Source organism: Myxocyprinus asiaticus, chromosome 44 (genome assembly GCF_019703515.2).
Source record: "Myxocyprinus asiaticus isolate MX2 ecotype Aquarium Trade chromosome 44, UBuf_Myxa_2, whole genome shotgun sequence".
In the NCBI taxonomy this organism is placed as follows: domain Eukaryota; kingdom Metazoa; phylum Chordata; class Actinopteri; order Cypriniformes; family Catostomidae; genus Myxocyprinus; species Myxocyprinus asiaticus.
In genome coordinates this window covers 5732678-5756840 of record NC_059387.1, presented here as the reverse complement: position 1 = coordinate 5756840, position 24163 = coordinate 5732678, and the positions used below count along the sequence as shown (strand labels likewise).

Here is a 24163-nt window from a genome sequence, read left to right as displayed (position 1 = left end):
TCACTGAACCCGCTCCTCAGACCCCTGGCGCGAGTTAGTTGTGTTGCTGGGGGAGAACAGCACGCATCACGGCCGACGTGCTAGATGCCGGGCCACCTTCCCCTCTCACCTGCCGTGGGCCTGGGAAGACAGGCCGCTTATTACGCCGCCGCCCCATGCTCCACGGATCCAGGAGGGGAGCGCGTGCAGTGGTCAGACCCCACTCATGCCTGGGCCATTCCACGGACACATCCCAGCACTTCACGGAGCCCCGACTCATGGCGAGGATGCCAGATTCCCCCTTGATTTTGAACATCATTCCCCCTGGACACTTTTTTTTCTCCTTTTATGGACATTTTTATGTTTATTATTATTTTCATTTATTGCCTCTCTGAGGCTTGACGCCATGCCCACTGTGTCTGTCTCTTGCTCACCCCGCTACAATATATACTCAGTTTTAACTCATTTAAAAAAATGTACTTGTTAATTGAACTGTTCTATATATATTTAAGCAACATCACACGAGCAAGAGTGCGATATGGCCCTACATCATCACTGCTGTGATTTAGGGCCATGTAGCAAGTGTGATGTTGCTTAAATATATATATATATATATATATATATATATATATATATATATATATATATATATATATATATATATACACACACAGTGCCATTCAGAAGTTTGTGGTCACTTGAATGAAATGTTTCTCATGATCTTAAAAACATTTTGATTTGATGGCATATGCTTAAATGTTTGAAATTTGTTTTGTAGGCAAAAATATAATTGTGCCAACATAATAATTTATTTAATTACAAAACTAAAATTTTATTTAAAAAAAAAAAAAAAAAAGTTTTTGAAATGGATGACTTGGACCGAATAATTAAGAAAAGCAGCTACTAAGTGCCCAGCATATAGATGGGAACTCCTTCAATAATGTTTAAAAAGCATCCCAAGGTGATACCTCAAGAAGTTGGTTGAGAAAATGTCAAGAGTACATTTCTGCAAATTCTATGCAAAGGCTGGCTACTTTGAAGATGCTAAAATATAACATAGTTTTGATTTATTTTAGATTTTTTTAGTCACAACACAATTCCTATAGTTCCATTTCTGTTCGTCCATAGTTAAGATGACTTTACTATTATTCTATAATGTAAAACAATTTAATAATAAAGTTCAATGAACAAGTAAATTTTTTAAAATTAGGAAATACCGAGTACGGTCATAAAAAAACACGTTTGTGCATGGAACTACTTTCTTACGCCATGGATCAGAATCTGACATTGCTGGTTCAAAACAAATGATGTGTCCAAGCCTCTCAAAAAACATCACTTTAGAACTACTAGTATCACTGCTTGGGCTGTTTCCAACATGTTATTGAAGAAACAAGGATGTATGTGTGTGTGTGTGTGTGTGTGTGTGTGTGTGTGTGTGAGGGAGAGGGAGAGAGAGAGAGAGAGAGAGAGAGAGATCGAGCGTGTGCGATCACCTGTTGATGATGCTGTATTCTGTTAGTCAGCTTTTTTAAGATAATGTCATTTTGGTGAAATTCATCCTATTTTCTCAGTGGAAAAATAGCCGTCCAAGTGGGGGTATTCCTCCCTATTTCGCGGTAGCCAGTGCACAAGAGTCATTCACTATAAAAACCAAAATCTCCGCCATTTTGAACAGTATGTCCTCTCCAATGTGGAAACTCCAGTAAGAGGTAAGCACCTTGAGTTTGTGTAATTAATCAGAGCCTTAATGCTGAAGTTGTTATTTTAAAGCCGTTTAAAGCTATTTCCTAGCTTTAGAAGTGTAGTAGTAATAAGAGCGATCACAGAGTGTTGTTGAATGTAAACACTGAGTGATCCTGACTGACTTCACGTCACTAACTGGCTCATTTTACACACAAAAATGGTCTTTTGCCTCCACCTGCTGGCTAAAATATGTAGTGTCACAAAATTCAATTTAAAGAGACAGATAACACATCTGCACTACACTTACACTTAGTTTAGAATGGCACGAACACAAGTGGAATGATACAAACAGTGAAGCGTCCATGTGCTGATGGTGTGAGACCATCAGTACTCATGAAATGTCTCTCGTCCAATCAGATTTGAGGACCGGAACTAACTGTTGTGTGTGTACATTTATATAATATATATATATATATATATATATATATATATATATATATATATATACTCATGAGGTCATGTTGGTATACTGTGTATTGTATGCACATTTTCTGTATGCACAGAATATCTTGATGCCCAACAAATTCTTGCATTTCCAGTGTGATGAATCAGCAATATCAGTCATGATTTTTAATGCAATATCTATCTTGACTCATTCTGTTTTTATTTCCAAGATGAAAATTGGAAGCCTTTCTCTGAATTTAACAAGCAATGTAACGAGGTCATATAACAACACTGTAGCATACAATTGTTTGTAACATGCATAATGCACTCTATTTTTAAAATATTAGGCAGTACACGGTATACTTCACACTATTCAGCAAGTAAGCTTGTACTCCATTTCAAACATAGCCAGAGTTATTTGTCTCACACTAGCTTTAAAACAATGCCGTTAACATTGTGTCCCAGACTTTCAGGGGTTTGAGACCTGAAGTAGGTAGACGTGTTTTGGCCGAAGAGCATAAAAGCTACACGCTCTATTCAGACAAATGGAAGGGCAATAACCAGATGATACATGTGGGAAAAAGAGGCCGAAAAAACATACAGGCATGAAATATTAATCTGATATTTACTCACAGACATGTTCTCTCAAAACATTCTTAGGGGCACCAGGAGAACGCTTACATGTGATTGAAGTATACCAAAAAAAAGTGTGTGTGAATGGAGGGACATTTTTCAGAAGCATCGGGATAAAACTATGACCAGACCAGGACCTTCTTTTTGTCTTAATATTCTAGCTGGCAAAAAGGTGAGGGTGTGTTCCGTTGAGAAATGTCTTTCTCTAGAGGACACTGCACGGCTTGCCTTTTGTTTGGCATTCGGTATGCTGACATGTTTTAGATTTCAGTGAATTTTTTGTTTCTTGTTCCCTTGTATCTGTGTCTAAATAATTGATTTGATCTTTTAGCGCTTATTTTCAGAGAGATGTTCTTGATGCTTGTACTTGGACAGAAGAGAAACTGAATAACTAAAGTAGCTATATCTCTCCAGTTCTTTGATATTAGTATGGGATTCGAGGAGGACAACTTTTTTTAAAGCATGTTTGAGTTACAATTATTAACAGAGAATGTCTGTGATTTCATGTACTGATTCGAACAGGACTGAGATCTCTGTAGTTATTACTGAGAAGAATTTGAAATAAACCAGACTTATAGATGTGGTATATTCAGCCTATTCTCACAAAAATGATTTGACTGTGGCAACATTTTTGGCAAACAACGTGGTCAATTAAATGTAATGGGGCAGTTCAGAGGTGAAATGTCCACTGTGTGGCACTAAAAGTAAAAGATTCTCCCATACAGATGAGGTTTTAAAGGTTAATGTTCTATCGAGATTTAAATCAACAAAACTGACCTCCTTAAACTAAACCTTAAACCTAAACCTAACCGATAGGTTAATATATAAAGAAAAATTAGATTAATAACATAATTGCAGTAGTAACCACATCATTTTCGTGTCAACTCAAATGCTCTTCAAGACTCGTACCCCAGTCCTTTGCATTACAAGTGCAACACTCTATCAGTTGAGCTACAACACAATTTGATAGCCCTAGAATAAGCATGTAAATGTAGTTGTTATGTAAGAAAAACAGTGTTAGATTCAGACTAGATTAAGTGCATAAAGTACGTCAGTGAAACATGAATTTAGCTAACCTCCTCATGTAAAACTATTCCTGTCCACATATGACATTTGCATTATCTTTCCCCTGCAACACACTTATGCCTGTCAAACTTTTCTTTCTCCAGCTGAACCCTTCTTTCTGCTCTAAATTTCAGCCTTACCTAATTCTGCAGCATATTTCTTTGCCACAGGAGGTGGTTATGACAAATTAGAAGTCTACAAATGTTCTGATGGTGTAAAGACTCCAGCTGTCACCAGGGAGATGGTGATCAGGTTTCCAAGCCGCATGGTCTCCTGGCGCCACAAAGAGTTCCATATGGTCATCCAAATGCTGTGCCTAAATACACACGCACACGAACATACACACACAAGCTTGCACATGCACATAAACACACACAGACATGCGCACGCTTCCCTCCTCAATGCAGCAAATTTACTAAATCAAGTCATTTTGCTTCTCAGTAATACCTCTTTATGTAAACTCACAGTTTTAATACAGAGGAAATTTGCTTTGTTCTCACTTGCAGAAAAAAAAACAAACGAAAACAACCAAGAAGAAGTAGGTTAATAAAGCAATAAGCCACTCGAGGCCATAAGTTAACAAGTTCCAAAGCCGCCCTGACCCACATAGTCTCACGAGAACTCCCAATCAACAAACAGAATTTCAAATATCTATACTGTAATACAGGCATCAGATTTTACCTAACCTCCAATTCAAAACATCATTTTAAGAAAGGAACATTGTCTGTGAAATAATTCGGAGACTCATTCCATATTTATTTATGCAACACAAATGACTTATGTATGCCAATAACCTTATGCTTCCCTCGTCTCGTTCCAAACCCGATGTTTTCTTTCTTCCGTGGTGCACAACAGTGATTTTCCTATTGAAATAATGTTTTTGGTTTAGGTTTTGGGTATGGGGTTACATCTAATGGTCAGGTTTAGGTTTAGTTTTGGGGTTAAACTTAGGGAAAATGGTAATTGGTTCGTATATTTTTCTCAATGGGAGAACAAATCATACCTTTCCTTATGAGCCAACCTAATTTCTTTTTTTTTCTCCCCTTTTTCTCCCCAGTTTGGAATGCCCAATTCCCAATGCGCTCTAAGTCCTCATGGTGGTGTAGTGACTCGCCTCAATCTGGGTGGCGGAGGATGAATCTTAGTTGCCTCCGCGTCTGAGACCATCAATCTGGGCATCTTACCACGTGGCTTGTGGAGGCTTCACGCTCTTCTCCACGGCATCCATGCACAACTCACCACGTGCCCCACTGAGAGCGAACCATGAGGAGGTTACCCCATGTGACTCTACCCTCCCTAGCAACCAGGCCAATTTGGTTGCTTAGGAGACCTAGCTGGAGTCACTCAGCACCTTGGATTTGAACTCACGACTCCAGGGGTGGTAGTCAGCGTCTTTACTTGCTGAGCTACCCAGGCCCCCCAACCTGTATGATTTCTTATGATTTCACCATCTCATACTATTATCATGACTTGTTGACTGGGTTGCCTTAACTATGTTAAATTCACTGTACCGAATGATGTGATGCCGGAGGCGGCATTAAATAAAACGTCAGCAACAGCATGAAACACTAAACTGTTCAATAAATATGTGTTAATTTTAATAACAGAAATAAACAATTTTATGCAGAATGATTTAGCTCATTAGCCTACCTGTTTACAGTTGTTAAGCAACATAGCAACTTGGGCCATTAACATACATAATGTGTGCGTTTAACATTTACTTCAAATTTGGCTCCAAACATAATTTAGAATCTGAACTAACCGTATTTAATATGATATTCTCTCCTCAAACTGAAATGCCTGCTTATATTAACCCAGATTTTAAAATCCATAAATCTGAAACTTGAACTCATGGCATGGCTACAGTCCAGCCTTGCAGTTAGCCCATCTCATCCACTGTCATTGTGTCCCTCATTTGAGCTCTTTTGCATGTAAAAAGGCACAGCTACTGTAATTTCCTGCACTGCTGCAATAATGGAAGGTCGTGTGTAATTATGGCTCTGTTGTAGCCCTCAGCTATGTCTGGCCCATGCCGGCCTGTTTGAAGGGATTAGCAGCCATCAGCACGGAGACAGACACAGTCACACAACCCCCTGTGCATCTGGACAACAACCTCCTGCTTTCCCAGCCAATATCAGAGGGAAAATGGAGAAACAAAATGGAGACAGAGTAGACAGGGGGCATGAACAGCAGATTAAATGGCCGAGATTGAAGATGGCCATATTTGGTTTGGAATCAAAAACTGTGTTCAGGTCAAACATATAAAACATATTTTTTGCTTTTTTAGAAAATATTTGATTTAATGTCCCCAGGCTTTAGTTTGCATTATAGCCATAAACAATGATTTGCTACTTCATGGCAGGTTAAATTTATAATTTAGAGGGACATTCTAATTTAAAATGCATTTTATAAGAGAGACATTTTTATACCCCCATGGGTACAAGATGAGTGAACAGAAAGACTGTAAATTTTAAATGTGTATATCTGCGTGCTAAAAATTATTTTGATCAATTTTGAAGACTATTTTAAGAGTGCGTGCATTAAGTGCAGCGTTATGCCATAAATCATAAGTGCAAAATCAGTGGGCATGGCCATGAAATTTTAGTGTTTTCGTGCAAGCATTCACTAAGTCTAGGCGCAAGTAGGGTTGGTGAAATCGACCGTGCAATGCGCAAATGAGCTGGATTAAGTGCAACTGAATTCCAAAGTTCTTCTCTGGGATTTCCACCGCCTGCATCCTATTATATAGTCCATACCCTGTCAAGCACCAGCGATATAAACAAAGACAGCACATTCATAAGAAGTTGGTAGTGTAAATGTACTGTATGCAAAGAATTAGAAGAATAGAAAATGTGCATTAACTGTGTCCTTGATGATTGTTGGGCATATTTCTATGACAGTGACTCGCTCATTTTATATGTATAGAAAATGTGATTCTCTTCTGAATTTGGATGTATACTCAGAATGAGACATTCTAGTCTCTTCTTCCCTTTTGCTGTGACTTAAAAATAAATCTCAACGACAGGTGGAGAACTCGTTAATGAAGGATTTTATTAAATCCCTAAGTTAAAAACATTTCTGGAAGCAAGGTGGCTGAAAATGTGGATGGGCGCTGTTAGCATGCTCTGGACATATTAGCTATTAGCATGTTCTGGGCATACTGTATGTTCTGGGCATTTATCACACACTAAAACAGCGCTGCTCAACACGCAGCCCATGGGCCACATGCAGCCCTCGAGCGATCTTTTGCGGCCCGCGTTATGATATCATCATCAGGAATATGTTTATCAGCAGCCTATCAAATCTAGATGAATTGTGAGGTGTCCGTTTTCATGAGGATTTATGCTAGTTCTCAACATTACTGAATCACATTAGAGAGGGAATTCAGCTGCAAGAGGATGTTACAAATAATAAATAAAAACAACAAATAATATCTGAGCATGGCTGTTTTTATGAGAGTGGCGGTCGGTCTGGATGCGTTCATACACAGTACATGTGCGCTCATGTGCGGTTTGTCAATTAAACATGCGCGCTCGCAATCTCACTTACTCAACACGGCGTGAATCCGTCCAATCTATTAAATAGCTCATCAGATATACTATGTACTTGTCATGACAACATTATTTACAGGAAAAAAACAACAGTTACGGTGCTTTTTAGTGATTTACTTCGGTGCAAAACGGTAAGGGAGGTGAACAAATCTTTATGACTTGTTACTGAAGGACTTTTGGTGCTATTTTTGGATATATTGCTCTTGTTTATGAATACATCTCTAGTGTATGTGATGTTGAACACTCATGGTGTTTGTTAGTTGACAATCACAGTGACAACAGAACTGATCTATATCAGAAAATCAAACTGTAGCACCCCTTATGTTTAAAATAATGACTAAAAGGGATTTGACCCAAAAATAAGAATACTCTCATTATTTACTCTCATGCCATCCCAGATGTGTATGATTTTCTTTCTTCTGCAAAACATAAATTAAGATTTTAGAAGAATATCTCATCTCTGTAGGTCCAAACAATGCAAGTGAAAGGTGACCAGAACTTTGAAGCTCCAAAAAGCACATATAGGCAGCAAAAAAGTAATCCATAAGACTCAAGTGGTTGAATCTATATCTTCAGAAGCGAGATGATAGGTGTGGGTGAGAAACAGACAAAGATTTAAGTCCTTTTTTACTATAAATCTCCACTTTCACTTTCACATCTGTAGTCACATGTGGCCACTTTTTAGTTTCACTGTCACATCTGAAAGTGAAAGTGGAGATTTATAGTAAAAAAAGGACTTAAATATTGATCTGTCTCTCATCCACTGAGCTGAGATATTTTTTTTAGATATAATCATGATTTGTCTTCAGCAGAAGAAAGAATGTCATACACATCTGGGATGGCACGAAGGTGAGTAAATGATGAGAGAATTTTCATTTTTAGGTGAACTATCCCGTTAACTATATAAATATATAATCATAAAAATTAAAAGTACGGCTCTCGAGGGTAGACCTGAACCCCACTGATCACTTTTGGGGTGAACTGGAACAACAACTGTAAGTCAGGCCCCATTGCCCAACATCAGTTCCTGACTTCACTGATAGCCTTGTGTCTGAAAGCTGTTATTACAGCAAAATGGGAAATTGATGCCTAAGGTTTTGAATCAAATGTTCATCAAGCATATATGGTGTTCACAAACTTTTGGCCATATAGCGTATTAATAAATCATCTGGTTAAAGTTCAAGGCACTGTGTACTTGTAGCCTTACTGCCGTTATGCATCATGCTATTTGTTACTGCCATTTAAAAAGACTATCGGCGAGCAGATTTGAAACATCCATTGGAGGAAGGAGGCACAGTCTTACTCTAATCTCCTCTAACCAAATTTTAAACATTTATTAGGCATATTTATTTAAGTTTTAAACTGCATGGTCACATTATATTACTCATGTCTTTTTAAATAATTTGTTTAATAAGAACATATCGTCTTTCTATTGCCATTACAATTATGCTTATCAAAGAAGGCTAATATAACGTTATACTGTATTATGTGTCCTAGAGATAATTCAGAATGCACCTGCAATTTCCTCACACCCATATGGTTTGTAAGGAAAGTATGGTTTGACATACAGCAATGTTTTGCATGGAGGAGGACAGAAGAAAACCGGGACACATCAAAGGCATCTTTCACAGTCCAGCAAAACGAGGCAAGACAATTTGAATTGTAATATGATAAACATCATCTAGTATTGCTGCATTGCTCAGGACACACCCGCTAGAGAGCGCCAGTGATTACAACATTGCCGACTGAAGCACTGAATGCAGACAATTTAAAACAGCCATTACGATTTAGCAATCATGCAAGGCCATATGGCGATTTAATCTTAATTCAATAAATCGTGCAGCCTTAATGGATACCATACCCAGATAGTACACGTACATTTCCGAGATGTCTGTTTTAGATCTTTTCATCTGGAAAGCATCTCAATCTAATTAAAATCTTCTAAACATCTTAAAAAGATCAGATTTACAAACATTCTAAATCATAAATGTCTTAAGGACAAGATCTTATTGACATCTGAGAGGAAACGTCCTATAGACATATTGCAGATGAGCAAACAACGTAAAAAAAAAATACGTCTTCCAGATGTAAACACACATCAAATAGACGTCTGGGAGATGTACATGTGCTATCAGGGTACCGATGTCTCAGAGGTCAAAGTTTGTGGATGTTTTTCCCCCATCATGTACAGTAAGTGCGACTTTTGCAACTAATATGTCTGTAACGCCATTTTTTCCTGATTTATGTGAAAATGACAAAGAATATAAATTTAATGTTAGATGTTCTTAAGAGTGCCAACCCTTCTGCATTATTTGGCTATTATTATTTCTGGACTGTGCATTTAAATTTTGAGTTTTTACAGAGCGTGTGGTCTCTAAAAAACTCATGTCCATTTTTCCAATTATTCATACAGCTTTTTATTTAATTAAATCAAATAAATGTAATATTATCGCATTACTTTATCGCTGTGTCTGATTTTGAATGGGCAGAACTCTAGGACAGAACTCTTATGTGGATAAAGTTAACTTTTATCTATCTGTAAAAATCAATGTCAGCATTAATTAATTGATGCTGGCATGTGACCATGGTATAAATGGAATAATCCCCTCTTCACCTCCACGTCATGCATTCAAATCATTTCACGTGGGGACCTGGGTAGCTCAGCAAGTAAAGACGCTGACTACCACGCCTGGAGTCACAAGTTTGAATCTAGGGCATGCTGAGTGACTCCATTCAGGCTTCCTAAGCAACCAATTGGCCCGGTTGCTAGGGTGGGTAGAGTCACGTTGGGTTAACCTCCTCGTGGTCACTATAATGTTGTTCTTGCTCTTGGTGGGGCACATGGTGACTTGTGCGTGTATGCCGCGGAGAATAGCGTGAAGCCTCCACACGCGCTACATCGCCGTGGTAACATGCTCAACAAGCCACGTGATAAGATGCGTGGATTGACTGTCTCAGACGCAAAGGCAACTGAGATTCGTCCTCTGCCATCCGGATTGAGGCGAGTCACTATACCACCACAAGGACTTAGAGCGCATTGGGAACTGGGCATTCCAAATTGGAGAAAAGGGGAGAAAATCCCCCCCCCCCCAAAAAAATATAATTTCACACACACCTAGCCGTGGATTATCCCTTACATGTTAGTAACTTATGTACTGGATCTTTACTGTAATTACACTTCAAATATTTCAAGTAGCTTATAGCATGCAATTAGCATGTTCTGGACATGAAGTATATGGACATGCTAAAACTTAAGCACATGCTAAAAGCTGCAACTATTTTTTTTTTCTTTTTGTTTTTTTTTTTTTTTGGTAAAAATGTGTAGTGTAGCTACTGTTGTTCCTTTGCTGGTAACTTCTTTTTTTTTTTTTTTTCAAAAGGCTTGATTTTGTTTAATTAGCCTGGTTTAATTTAGCAATAGCTAGAGAATATTGGATTTAAGGGGAAATGAAATTAGCATGTTCTGGACGTTGTATATGGACATGCTAATGCTGTAGCACATGCTAAAAGCCATATAGCTGATCTTTGAGATATCAGAGTGCTATAGTGTTCAGCTTTAGAGGACTATAATTAAACAGTGCTTGCTGCTGATGTCATTACCCCAGCGTGGAGGTGGACAGTGGCCATGCCAAGGCACCTGTTGTTGTGAAGAGAGGCATCTGATATCATTACCCACCCAGCCGGATTGCCACAGTCTCCTGCTGCGGTGAGAACTGTACCAAACCCAAATCCCAATGCATAAGCTCAAAGACTTACCCTGCCAGGGGAACACATGGTAATGTGGCTAGCGTTTATTTTGGAAAACACACATATTAAAATATTTATTTACATAGAGAATGGCATATTGCAGGATGAGCTCACTTTTGGCACAGGAAGGAAGGTTGTCTGAATGATAAGCATAGTATCCAGTGACTACTCACAAGGACAATCATAGTGTTGTGCTAAGTAATCTCTCAAACAGTTTTGGGTAGTAGTTAACTAAAAGAAGCAATGCTACTATTGATTATCTCTGTAATAACTGCAACTCACTTTTGATATAAGCATCAGAATGCTAAAGGACTTCTTGCATGAAAACATCAGTCCATGTAGATGCTTATAGATCTACTTCTACTGTAAAATAATAAGTCTGTAACTGTTGCATTTTTCCACCCTTTTTGTCCTCAAGCTACTTTCATAATACACAGATGTAACCTACTAAGATTTCTGGTCACCCTGACCCAAACACAACTAACAGCTACAGTAAACAGACTGTGATGCTACAAAAAATATGAGCACATCTCCATCTGAAATGTAAAATAAAAACATGAAGCAGGCTTGATATATCATACATTTACTAGGTAATCTCTACAACTTAAGGTCTAATTTTTAACGTAAAAAAAGAGTGCTTTTATTTAGCTATTCAGAGTACAGTCCATTGCAAAACATGTACTGTGGTAATATTATGCAGTGTTTATATAGAATGGTAATACCATGGTAGGCTACTTTGATATAGCATGAAGCAGAGATCGACCGATCGTGGATTTTTCCAATAACTAAGATGGTGGGAAAGGCCAATAACCGATTCATTTAAAATGTATTTATATAATATCAAAAACATTTCTTATTATTTCCTTACAATGATGGGCACAGACAAAGAGTCCTAAATGAATAAAATCACAGATGCAGTTTATTGTTCAAACAAAATCCCAATCAAAAATGAAGATTTGGTGCATAACGCGGGACTTTTAAGTATAAACAATCCCAAAACAGACTGGGAACAAATTTTTTGAAATGACAAAATGATGAAAAAAAATAAATAAATAAAATAAAAAATATCGGCAACTATCGGCATAGATTTTTACAGATGACGATAGTTCCAAAAAGCAACTATCGGCACCGATTAATCAGTAAAACCGATAAATCGGTCTACCTTTAGCATGAAGGATTACCAAATTCATGTGCAACCCATTTACATGGAACTCCAAGGTAATTCAAAGAACTTAACGGAATTTCCTTGATACATGTCCAAAAACCATGGTTACTTTTTGTTGGTGATGACTGTTATAAATGTTGTTTTAAATCATTCACACACTGACATCATAGTAAGACTCAGTTTCCATGTTTCAGATAATACATATACGTAAATATAATAAATTACAATAGCAATAACTAGATGTCATTACAAGCAGCTGCAGTATATGAACTACACAATATTCATTAGTACACTGGAAATACTAATTGTTATCTCAAATTTGAATAAATAAATAAATAAATAAATAGACAACTTAAGCTTAATTGTTTCACTATTCTCACTAGTTTTAGTTTGAGTCAGGTTACTAGTCAAGTTACCATTACACAAGTTGTCATTAATAAACACAATAAAGTGGTCCTAATTAAACATTGTTGACATGTCACATTTTAGAATCATAATACATCAAATCGTCGCTGTCCGATGAAAAAACCCAAATATGTCCACTTTTGGAAATGTTGACTTTTTACCATAGACAGAATGCGCCGAATTATGTCTTCCTACCGGGGGCGGACTGGGAAGAGAAATCGGCCATCGAATTTACATAGAAACTGGTCCAAAAGTTGTTGAGCGGGGTGGGGTGGTTGGGGAGGGGTGTTGCTGTCCTTTTATGCATTTCGTGGCCCTCTTCGGCATATCGCGGCGCCATTTTGCTGCCCTGTTCAGCTTGTCGCTGCCCATTTAGGCATAACGTGGAGGCCCGTTTCAGCTTATCACAGCCTATTCGGACCTGTTCTGCCCCGTTTCGCGGCTAGCCCACCGGAAAAAGTCCCGGTTCTCCCTGTGGCCAATCCGACCCTTCTTCCTACTGTTTGAATTGTGCATCTAAATGATCAATGAAAAGATGTTTAATCAGGCTGTCTGTTTAACAAGTATATTGTTTATGAGAAAAAAAGTTTTTCCATGCTCTTGAAAAATGTGTTTTTTGGAGATACGTGTTTTTCATCAGACAGCGATGAAATGTATATGTTCCTTAAACGTTGGCTTCATGCTTTACTAAAACAAAATTAGCAAGTACAAAATTGCAACTGTGCATAATACCCATAAGCCTTTCCGCTTGAAAAAATGATAAATTAATAAATTGTATAAAATACTTTAAAGTGCAGATTTGTGTGGCCCACGAAGGACTGAGAAGAATGTTCTCTATGACTTTTAATTAAATAAAATGAAATAAAACTAAAACATTGACACTTTAATCACAGATATGAGTTTAGTCTACTTGCAACTAGCAAACTGCACTTAAATAGTTTAACTTGAGACAAATAAGTGCGTTTACTTAGAAAACATACAAACTCATTACTTTAAAAAAAAAAAAAAAAAAAAAATGAAATGGGTTAGCTAATTAGAATCTGCAGTTTATTCCTCAGTTGTTACTCAGTTCTTGATATATAATTACATGTTAACATGAATACCAACATAAAATGTGACCAACACCATCATATATCAAATACATGCAATGAATCAGCGAATCCAAGGTGTCTTGCTTCAGAGCTTGAATCCATCTCATATTCTTGTATCTTGTCTACCACATCATAAAAGGAAATTGTAAAATCTGAAGATGACAGCTTGTCTGTTTCCTGCTCATTTAATCAGCACTATGCAAATATGAGACTAACAATGGGGCTAATATGATTTTTAAGATGCAATATTATCCCAGGGTACACCCCTCTGATCAGACAATCGCTTTTATAGTATTAATTACATAAAATTCATTTCTAAACATCTGTGTAAAAACATCTCACTGTGCTCTTCATTTTATACCTGCTTTTTGTGTGTGTGTGTGTTTTTTGTTTTTTTATAACTGTCTGGAAAATCATTAAATAAGTGTCATAGCTCAAACTTGGTATCAATTACTGAAGTTGCTATTGTGTCTCTCTTGATCTAATCGGTCTCGAGGGATGGCTCTCTAATGAGTGTGTTGTCTTCTTAGCGGCTAAATCACTTCAACTATTACATCTGTCAGAAAGCACAGCTCTATCTCTCATGGAGACCCCCCATCCCCACCCGAACACGACTCTTACTGGGTCAATCTGCCAACCCCATCCCATGCGAAGTATTAAAGATTAATATTTCTCCCTTAGCATAAACAAAACTGCTCCACCTCATTTAGTAGGGAAATGCTCATACTAATATCACAGTAATTGCACAAAATAAACATGGGAGCTTTAAAACTCACAAAAGCAAAATACACTTCGTATTTCAATAAAACGTTTGGAGCGATGTACCAGGGTTATTATAGTTTTAAAAATTAACTGGTTTAATTCTAGTGAAAAATATTGGTTAAAATAACTAAAACGACCTGAAAAATAAAATAGGTAACACCAACAAAAAATTGCAGGTTACCAGTTTTACACAAGTCATTTTCCCTGTATTGAGTTTCCATTCATATTTTAGTGCAAATGTAAAGCTTCGGTTTAATTTATGTTCTTTTGCAAACTCCTTTTTTTTTTTTTTCTGTTAACAAATTTTTTTTTCTTTCGCTCATATGGCATTTGTTTTTGTATTTAGTTTCTTATTACAGTAACCTTGATGTGTACATTTATAGCCATAGTGATTTGCAAGTGCACAGTGCATATAAAAACTACAACCAAACTCATCCATTAGGATTTGATGTCTTGCTCTGCAGTGTTTCTTTATGCTGAGTGGTCAGTCCGAGCGTCCACTGGGCCAGTTTTGGCCGGTCATCGACCACAACATGTAACTGCCTGACAGGCTTGAAAAATTGGCGTAAGTGCTGTAGCTGTAATGGAAACAGGGTGAACCCAAGAGACTGACAGTCAAGGACAGAAGGGAAATATCATAATCGCTTTCAACCACTCCCCTGACTCAAAGGTAGAAACTAGAATAATTTTGTGATCCTTGTATACATGCACACACATATACAATATGTGTACATCTGGACTACATTATGATGTCCGTTGGTCTCCAGTGGTGGTGCACCAGTGGTACGGGTGAGAACCAGGGCGGCATGCATCATAGTGGGAGCGTTCCATCACTCTGGCCCCTGGCTATGACAGGCCTGGCCCTGGAACGCAGGCAGAAGCATGCTGGGAAGGCATTCAGTATCAGCTTAATGGAACACTCACCCACATCACCTGTCTGACTCCATTCTCCTGACAGACAGATACACACTTATTCACACAAACACACAAGTGCACACACACCCAGTTCAAGGGACCCACTGCACGGTTAGTGTGACAAGCATCAACAGAAACCACTTCAGATACACACACCTCACACAAAAACAACCTGGTCTCAAGAAATCACGTTACTATAACAAAATGTTTGCAAAATTATTATAATGTGGCTCGTTGTGCGTATCGCAGCAGTTTTGCACAACAAAGACTTCTATTCATTTTCACACATATCATGAGTAAAAAGGCAAATTATCAGTTCATAAACATTTACTTTACACCCTGTATCTCACACAATTCTATCTTGTGACATCAAAACACTTTTACTATTGTACATGACTTGATAGGCGATACATTTTAATGTTTGTATTACATAACCAACTACATTTACAAGCTTAATCAAGCATGATCAAGTGCGTGGCACTTGCAAGGTGAAGGACTGGGGTACGAGTCCAAAACTGCACACAAGCTGACATTTGAACTGAAGTCGGGAACATGATCACACGGGAAGTCGGCATGTTGTTTCAGAGAGTTCCGGTATAGGGTCGGCCACATTATGCTGACTCACTGACAAGCGCAATCTCCTATAAGACAGTTTTGCATCGGCTCCAGTATGTTTACCTTCCCCTCTGGTGCGACTGAAAGTGCACTGAGTCAGCAGCGTGAGAGACCCAGGTACGAATCCCGCACTGAAGTTAAGGATCTTACTCAACTAATCGAGTAATCTTTCTGCACCAGCTAGTCTAATATAAAATATACTATTTAAATATTACAAATTGATTTTCCTTTCCACATTTGCCTGCCATAAGCAAAGATGAATTACATTGTCCTTTCCCTTTGAATCTCCCACCAAATCCTGCAGTTACATTTGAATCCACTGGGGGTGCTGTGGTTGTGTGTCATCAAGGTGTTGGATGACAGAAAAATATATCATGGTGTCTGTGCTTTTGAAAGCAAAGCCAAATGTGTCAATACTTGTAATATTTAGATTCTTATTGAATTCTACTCCATTGGTATTTGATTATTCTTGGAGTAATGCAAACCAACAGAAGAAGATCTGCTTTTATGGTGGAAAAAAATATTAAGTGGTGCGAGAAACACGGAAGCTTATCAGACCATGAGTGTGAAATCTCTGAACACTGACAGAGCACATTTGATAAAAAGCAAACTTTTACCAATTGTTTTTATAACATGTGAAATGATAAAAATGTGATAGCCTCTATGTAGACTTAGAGCTTATGTCTGTGCATTACCCTCATGTTGTCAGTATTGGTTTCTATAAGCTCCGGGTGAGAGCAAATGTTTTTTGTCATAAATTACATTTTAATCAAGACATAATCATGCATGCATAACTAGTGGCGAGTGGGATTTGGAGGATGCATTTTTCCCTCTAACATGAGATTTTCACACCACTGATGGTTAAATGTAGGTTTGGGGGCTCCAGTTTATAAAACATGCATTCCTCTTCACTGTATTTGGCATGGACATTACACCCGGAAAATGGAGCTTAAATGTGCCCATAAGCCCAATAACACTTGCCACTTTGGCCAGTGGGGGCAGAGTTTCACATTTCGGTAAACACAGACCAATTTTAGCTGAAAAAAAGTCAACCTACTGTTTCCGATTTCACTGTAAGATCAGTCTAAAAAAGCACTTAACAATTACACATGATTGTGTTTTTCCTTTCACATTAGCTTTTATGGCACTATCGGTTAGGTTTAGGTTTAAGGTTTAGGGTAGGGAGATTGGTTTTGTTGATTTAACTCAATAATAAAGTGGTCATGTCATGAGGAATCAAATTTTCCTTGATATTTTGACATATAAGAGGTCATTCTACTATAAACAAATACTGTAAATTCCAGAACTCAAAACGTAAAACCCATTGCAATAAAAGCATTTATTGAAACCAAGCAGCCAAAACGCCTCATTCTTTACTTCCGTGACAACCCTACATCACTTGGGGTACTCATTAATTCAAGACGGCCTCTACAGCCACCACATCAACACCTATTTTAAAATCATCTCACCCATGGCCCCGCCCACTGGTGCTCACTTGGCTCGTAAACAGAGACAGAGAGAAGGACAAAAGGCCTACTGTCTGTGACCTAACTATTGAACATGAAAAGGGACCCATCTGGACTATTTTGAATTATTTTACTATACAAACATTTACTACACAGACATCTTTGACTGTTGTCATCTCTCTGGCATGCTTCTGAAAGACACAGTGTCAAGTTTCAACTCTGAAGAGAAGATGTGTTTCATCAGCTGTTGTTTTGTTGCTTAAACTGCTCAACAAACTGTTCTTTCGCCTATCAGCGCTATTTTTAATTGTTGGTGTATGTCAACATGCACTAGATGGACGTCTTTGACCGTTTTGATTTGTTTACGGTGATGTGCACCTCAATGCAGGATGACAAACTGGATGTGTGTGTCTTGTGAAGCAGTCATAAAACGAAGGAATTTTCACTGAAGGATATGGGACAGTTAACACTACTCGACTCGATCAAAAACATAAGTAAACAGTTCCATTCATTAATATTTCAAATGTCATGATTGTTTATGATGCTGACATGCTGTCTACACCGGGCGCGTCCGTTGTCACGATGCAGTGGCTTGAGGCTGTCTACACTGGGTGCGTCAACACAAACTTTCTGAAACGTTTCTTTGTGTTGTTGGCAGTAGTAGCACCAACACAAAATGGAAAGGGACACCTGTTTGAGGTGCTTGTTCATTCTTTTCTGATTGAGTTTAAAAAATGGCTGAATTTGAGGGGCAGCACGCTGTTAGCCAATCATAACAGAGGGCATTTACATTTAAGTTTAAAGGAGGAGCTGAGGCAAAACTCGAGCTTTTCAGAAAGATGGTCAGAGACAGGGTGGAAAATGATCATATATTACAAAATTATAACTGTTTTGGTGAGAAAAAAACTTTATTAACATTATCAGTGGACCTCAGGGAAGATAATGAAACTATAAAAAGAGCATTTCATGACCCATTTCAAAACCTCATCTGTTTGGGAGAACATTTAACTCTCTTTAGTGCCACACAGTAGACATTTCACCTTAAAACTGCAGCGATACGCGTTAGGAACCACATAATGTCATTTTGCTAAAATGTCACCACAGTCACAACATTTTTATGAGGTAAAAACAAAAAAAACAATAAAAAAACAACCTGTGTTAAAATTTTTAACAAAATGTTGAAAGTTAACTTAAAACTCTGATATTAAGCAATATCATTATTCCACAGCAAAACATATTCAAAAGTTAAGGATCAAAGTGTGTGGACGTGTCACTCATCGTCCAGCATACACAGTCATCTTATACTTCGTCACCTCGACATCATCAGTCTCTGCCGAACACGGAAAGGTCACGTCTTTTTCCTCATCATTTACCCCTAATGCAGCCGGAGTGGTGGAGAGGTCAGATGTCATGTGGTCAGGATCGGTGGGCAGAGAAGAGTGCGGCCGGTAATCAGCATCATGCTTTAGTGTCATTTCTAATGACCCATTTACTCCATGCGGTGGAAAGGCCTGCCCAGGAGACTTTACTATGTCCCTAAAGGTCTCTGCTAATGGGCACCTGGCAGCTGGAATGCAAGGAAAGGTACTGTTTTTGTGTGATGGCAATTCAACCTGCAAAAAATGGCCACTGCGCGATCCGCTTCTCAAGACACGCCCAGTGGTTGTTTCAGTGTGAATTTCTGTGGATCGCTGTTATGGCTGGTTGGAGTGAGCTTGGTCATGGTGAATAATGGTCACGGGGTCAAATATTGATTTAATCTGGAGAGCTTCCCTGAGGGAACGGCTTGCTTTAGTATTGCTATGGAATAATGTAATTATGTAGCACTGGGTTTGACAGGCATACTGCAGCAACGATGGGTATCATGCTAAGGCAATGAAGTCTTAATAATGGATTATCAATGATTTTATGACATGTAATAGATCAGCATGTGATGTTAAAATAGTCACCTTGCCCTAACTAAAAGTACAAGTGTACACATAAAATCCACATGTATCCGACTGCACTCTTTTACCCGATAAAATAACAGCGAGACACACTCTCTCAAAAAGACAAAGCTGCATTAGAGGAAAGTTATATTGAAGTAACCTTTACATGAGCACTGATATTTCACGTGCAGTGAATTACCTCCACATGTAACCTGCTTGTTAACGCAGTCGCACCAAAACCTCCTCCATCAGGCGGCGTCTATTAGCCTGAGCACAGTATCAGTCAAACGCACTCTGCACACGGCTAAAAAGGACAAAAAGAAGAATCCATCTAAACATAACCTTTCCAGCTTTGATATTTATGATAAAAGCCATTAGGCCCAGGCGGAGGATTGCTTGAGCAAGGGCTGCAAGTTCAACTCTGAAGATGAGATGTTTTTCAAAGCATTTGTCCTTCTGCCGCAGGACATGAAGACTAGAGGTACATGTGCAGATCACATGGGCAGTTGCATGTCTTTGGAAAGTGTTCATTGATACCAAATTCGGGAAGAATTTCAAATTGTAAAAAAAAAATGCCAAGAAAACTAAAGAGATACATGTTTAAAGTAGGGCTGTTGATTTAATGCATTAATCTAGTGCGTTTAATTCTATAAAAAATAATGTGCTAAAACAATCATGCAATTAATTATGCCTCGTGACCCGCACGGAAATGAATATATACATATATATACTATAATATTTATATATATATATATATATATAAGTATTTTTCGACCATTCCAGCAATTCAAGCATGAAATACATGTAATTTTGTGTTTTTATGAGCCATGTCAGCAGGGGGCAGTCAGCGTGCCTCAACAAACCTCACAAGCAGCACAGCCATTGAATGAGAGCCGCTCATGCCGGAAGTGTTCTTGACAGCAGGACAAAGCGCAACAGAATGCAGGGATCTCCAGATGCAATTGTCAAAGTTTCAATTTTGACGCAGCATCCTAAAAACACAACGTTTATGATGTTAAAAACCAGCGAGATGCTCCAAAAGTGTCCTTTTGATGCATATATATCTATATATATATATATATATATATATATATATATATATATAGACTGACAATTAAAAATAGATATTTGTTTATTTATAATAGTTTGAGTTATGTATTATTTATATAGAATTATGTTTATTTGGGGGGCCTTTCTCAGAAAATATTGACATCCAATTAATTACAATTAATTTGATTAATTAATCTGCATGTCATAATCTGATTACAAATTTTAATCAATTACATCCATAGTTCAAAGTTCTGGGTCTTTGCTGAAAAATTTTAAATTATGTTATTTTTGAAATAAGAAGTAGATATGATGTACTGATGATGATTGCAAGGTTTAGGTATACTGTATATCTTTTATGCATGTCTGAATTATGCAAATGATATGATGAGACATTTTGGCCTGGATCTATTTTCAGTTAAATTATTCAAATAATAGTTCACCCAAAAATAAAGATTCTCTCATCATTTCCTCACCATCATGCCATCCCAGATGTGTATGACTTTCTTTCTTCTGGTGAACGCAAACAAAGATTTTTAGAAGAATATTTCAGCTCTGTAGGTCAGTAGGTCAGCAAGTGAATAGGTACCACAATTTATAAAGACAGCATAAAAGTAATCCATATGACTCCAGTGGTTTAATACATATCTTCTGAAGCGATATGACAGATGTGGGTGAGAAACAGATCAATATTTAAGTCTCTTTTTACTATCAATTTCCCCTTTCACTTTCACATACTTCTTTTGTTTTTGGCGATTCACATTCTTCGAGCATATCACAGTCTTGGTCTCTAGTGACTTTTTTGTGTGGCTGCAGCACACATTAGCAAAAGTTTTCGGCAAACGTCGTAGTAATACCCTCGCAGGCGTATTTGTGACACATCTTTGCAAAATCTGTTAGTAGCTTGTAAACAGGGGTTACTGAATTAAAGTAAGCGATATAGTGTTGGTCAAGTGATCTCAGCATGTTAGCTGATATCACCCTTATGGAGAATAAAGAGACCGGACATTTTAAAGAATGATGCAAATGGAGTCTGCATCTCATGTGTGTGTAAATGATTATAAACGTGTTTCAAAAGTACCTTAAATATTTTGAAGGGTAAACACTTTTATAATGAGAAAAAAGTACAGAGTGCACCTTTCTAGAATCTATTCAACCTTAAAGGAATAGTTCACCAAAAAAATGAAAATTCTCTCATCATTTACTCACCCTCATGCCATCCCAGATGTGTCTGGCTTTCTTTCTTCAGCATTTTTAGAAGAATATTTCATCTCTGTAGGTCCATGCAATGCAAGTCAATGGGTGCCAAAATGTTGAAGCTCCAAAAAATCACATAAGTCAGCATAAAAGTAATCCATACGACTCCAGTGGTTAAATCAATATCTTCAGAAGTGATGTGATAGGTGCAGGTGAGAAACAGAGAAACAGATCACTTTCACATTCTTCTTCTTGTGTTTTTGGTGATTCATATTCTTCATGCACATCGCCCCTTACTAGGCAGGGAGAAGAATTTCTAGCAAAAAATACATTAAATATTGATCTGTTTCTCACACACACCTATCATACAGTATCACTTCTGAAAATATGGATTAAAACACTGGAGTCATATGGTTTACTTTTATGTGCGTTTTGCAGTGTCAACATTTTGGCACCCATTGTATGGACCTACAGAGCTGAGATATTCTTCTAAAAATCTTCATTTGTGTTCTGCAGAAGAACGAAAGTCATACACATCTGGGATGACATGAGGGTGAGTAAATGATGAGACACTTTTCATTTTTGGGTGAACTATTCCTTTAATTGTTCCTTACAAATCAAAAGTAATTACATAAAATAACATAAAATGATTTACCTGAATGGAACACAAAAATAAGATATTTTGCTGAATATCCATGGGGACTGGGGCTGTTGAGCTAAAAAAAAAAAAAAAAAAAAAAAACTACAGAAATAAAAAGAAACAAAAAATATTATTATTTAAAATAAATAAATGTCAAACCTGGTGAAACACCTCTTGATGTGCAAGCAAGCATACATTTTATTTGATTGAGGGCTACAACAAATGGAAAGATTTTAAATGAATAAAGACTTTGATTTCAGTCTTTTCCCACACAAATCTTTCATATTGCTTCAAAACATGTATGTAGTGAATGATTCATATGGTCCGCTTTTAGGGTAAAAAAAAAAGGAATTTTTACACATCCATCTCATCTTTCTTAGGAAAGTAATAACACCCTGGCCCTTAAAATAAAGTTAGGGGTTTGTTCAGATCGCCAACACAAAGTTTGGGTAATATTTATAGTGATGTTTGCAATATATTTTTATAATAGAATATTAAATGAAAGGTAATGTATTGATATTTACACATGATTACATCTAAATGTTGTCACTGAAACTGTTTCATTTGGGAAGATAAAATGAGGTAAACAAATATCAAAAAGTATTGAGGTATATTTTGAATTTTATGAGCCATTTATATAGTGATGACAGCATTTTAGAAACTGATCGCTCTGGTAATTTAGATTTAAGCATATTAAAGTGGCTTCATTTGAATAATGTTGCATTTTCATTTACATTTCATGTAGCAGCACAAATGTGACAATATTCTTGATTTAGCTCCAACATCAGGGTGATATGATTATATTGAATACAGGAAATGCATATTGAGTATGATTGCTTTTTTCAATAAGAGGAACATAAAGCTGCATATTTACTTGTATTGTTTATGACCCAGTATAACACAAGACACTTTTTTAATGTGTTTTAAAAAAGTATTTTCTCCTGAATTACTTCACTGATGGGTTAGTTTGACTGAAATAAAGCTGTGTATTATGCTGCAGATGCAGACAGGATGAACTATATCAATAGCACACAGTTGTGCCAATGAATATATGATTCTGGAGCGTGACACTTTTATTGTCCTTTAATTTTTTTTGGAAATTAATCTGAGACATCTGTCTTTATAAAATTGCAGAATATCATGTCATACAGAGCCATGCACCGACTGATTTTTGGAAAATGTATGTACCTCTAATTTATCATCCTCTGCCACAGGCGTTTCATTCCCAGACCGGGAGAATTTCAAAAGCCGTCGAACAATAAGAGGACTACGAGAACTTTGTCCACTCAGTCAATCAGACGGGAACCCCGCTGTGTCCAAATGCAAGGATGTTGTTTTCTCTGAAGCCTTCAAACAAGTGTCTTTTCCCTCTACCCATGTAAATAAACTCTCTTGTGTCATTACTGGAGTTGATATTTTCCCTGTGGCCCCTGATCATTGCACGACACAAAGTGAACTTCAAAGCAAGGGGCATAACTGAGATAGTGTGTGCAGCTGCTCAGTGTGTGTGTGTGTGTGAGGAGGGTGGGGGGTGCTGAGGTCTGTTTGAGGAATAGACAGAGCTCAGCTGTCCGGCTTAATAAAGCTACAGGGGAACAGGGGAGTTTAAACCAAGAGACAGCCTCAGAAACACTACAAGCCATAGACACTCGCTAATTAAACACAATGTTGCCAAACAGCTATCATGATTATTTACAGTACATCTTATCTTGATTTATATTTATTAGTTGTATTGTAATAATCTAATGCAATACTCATCATGTATCATAACACTTTCACCTTATTTTGGCCCTCTGAGCATACCATAAACACATAAACACTAGTAACCCT

At 37.5% G+C, this 24163-nt stretch overlaps 1 long non-coding RNA gene across 1 annotated transcript in view; it reads right to left on the bottom strand.

Moving 5' to 3' along the window:
- LOC127434268 (uncharacterized) overlaps window positions 1–23767 on the bottom strand; it is a 70658-nt gene extending 46891 nt beyond the window's left edge. The window contains exons 1-2 of the long non-coding RNA XR_007896011.1: window positions 23522–23767; window positions 20313–20441 (exon numbers count right to left, since the gene is read on the bottom strand). This is a non-coding gene — a long non-coding RNA (uncharacterized LOC127434268). The remainder of the gene's footprint in view (window positions 1–20312; window positions 20442–23521) is intronic.
- Between the last annotated feature and the right edge of the window lie 396 nt (window positions 23768–24163).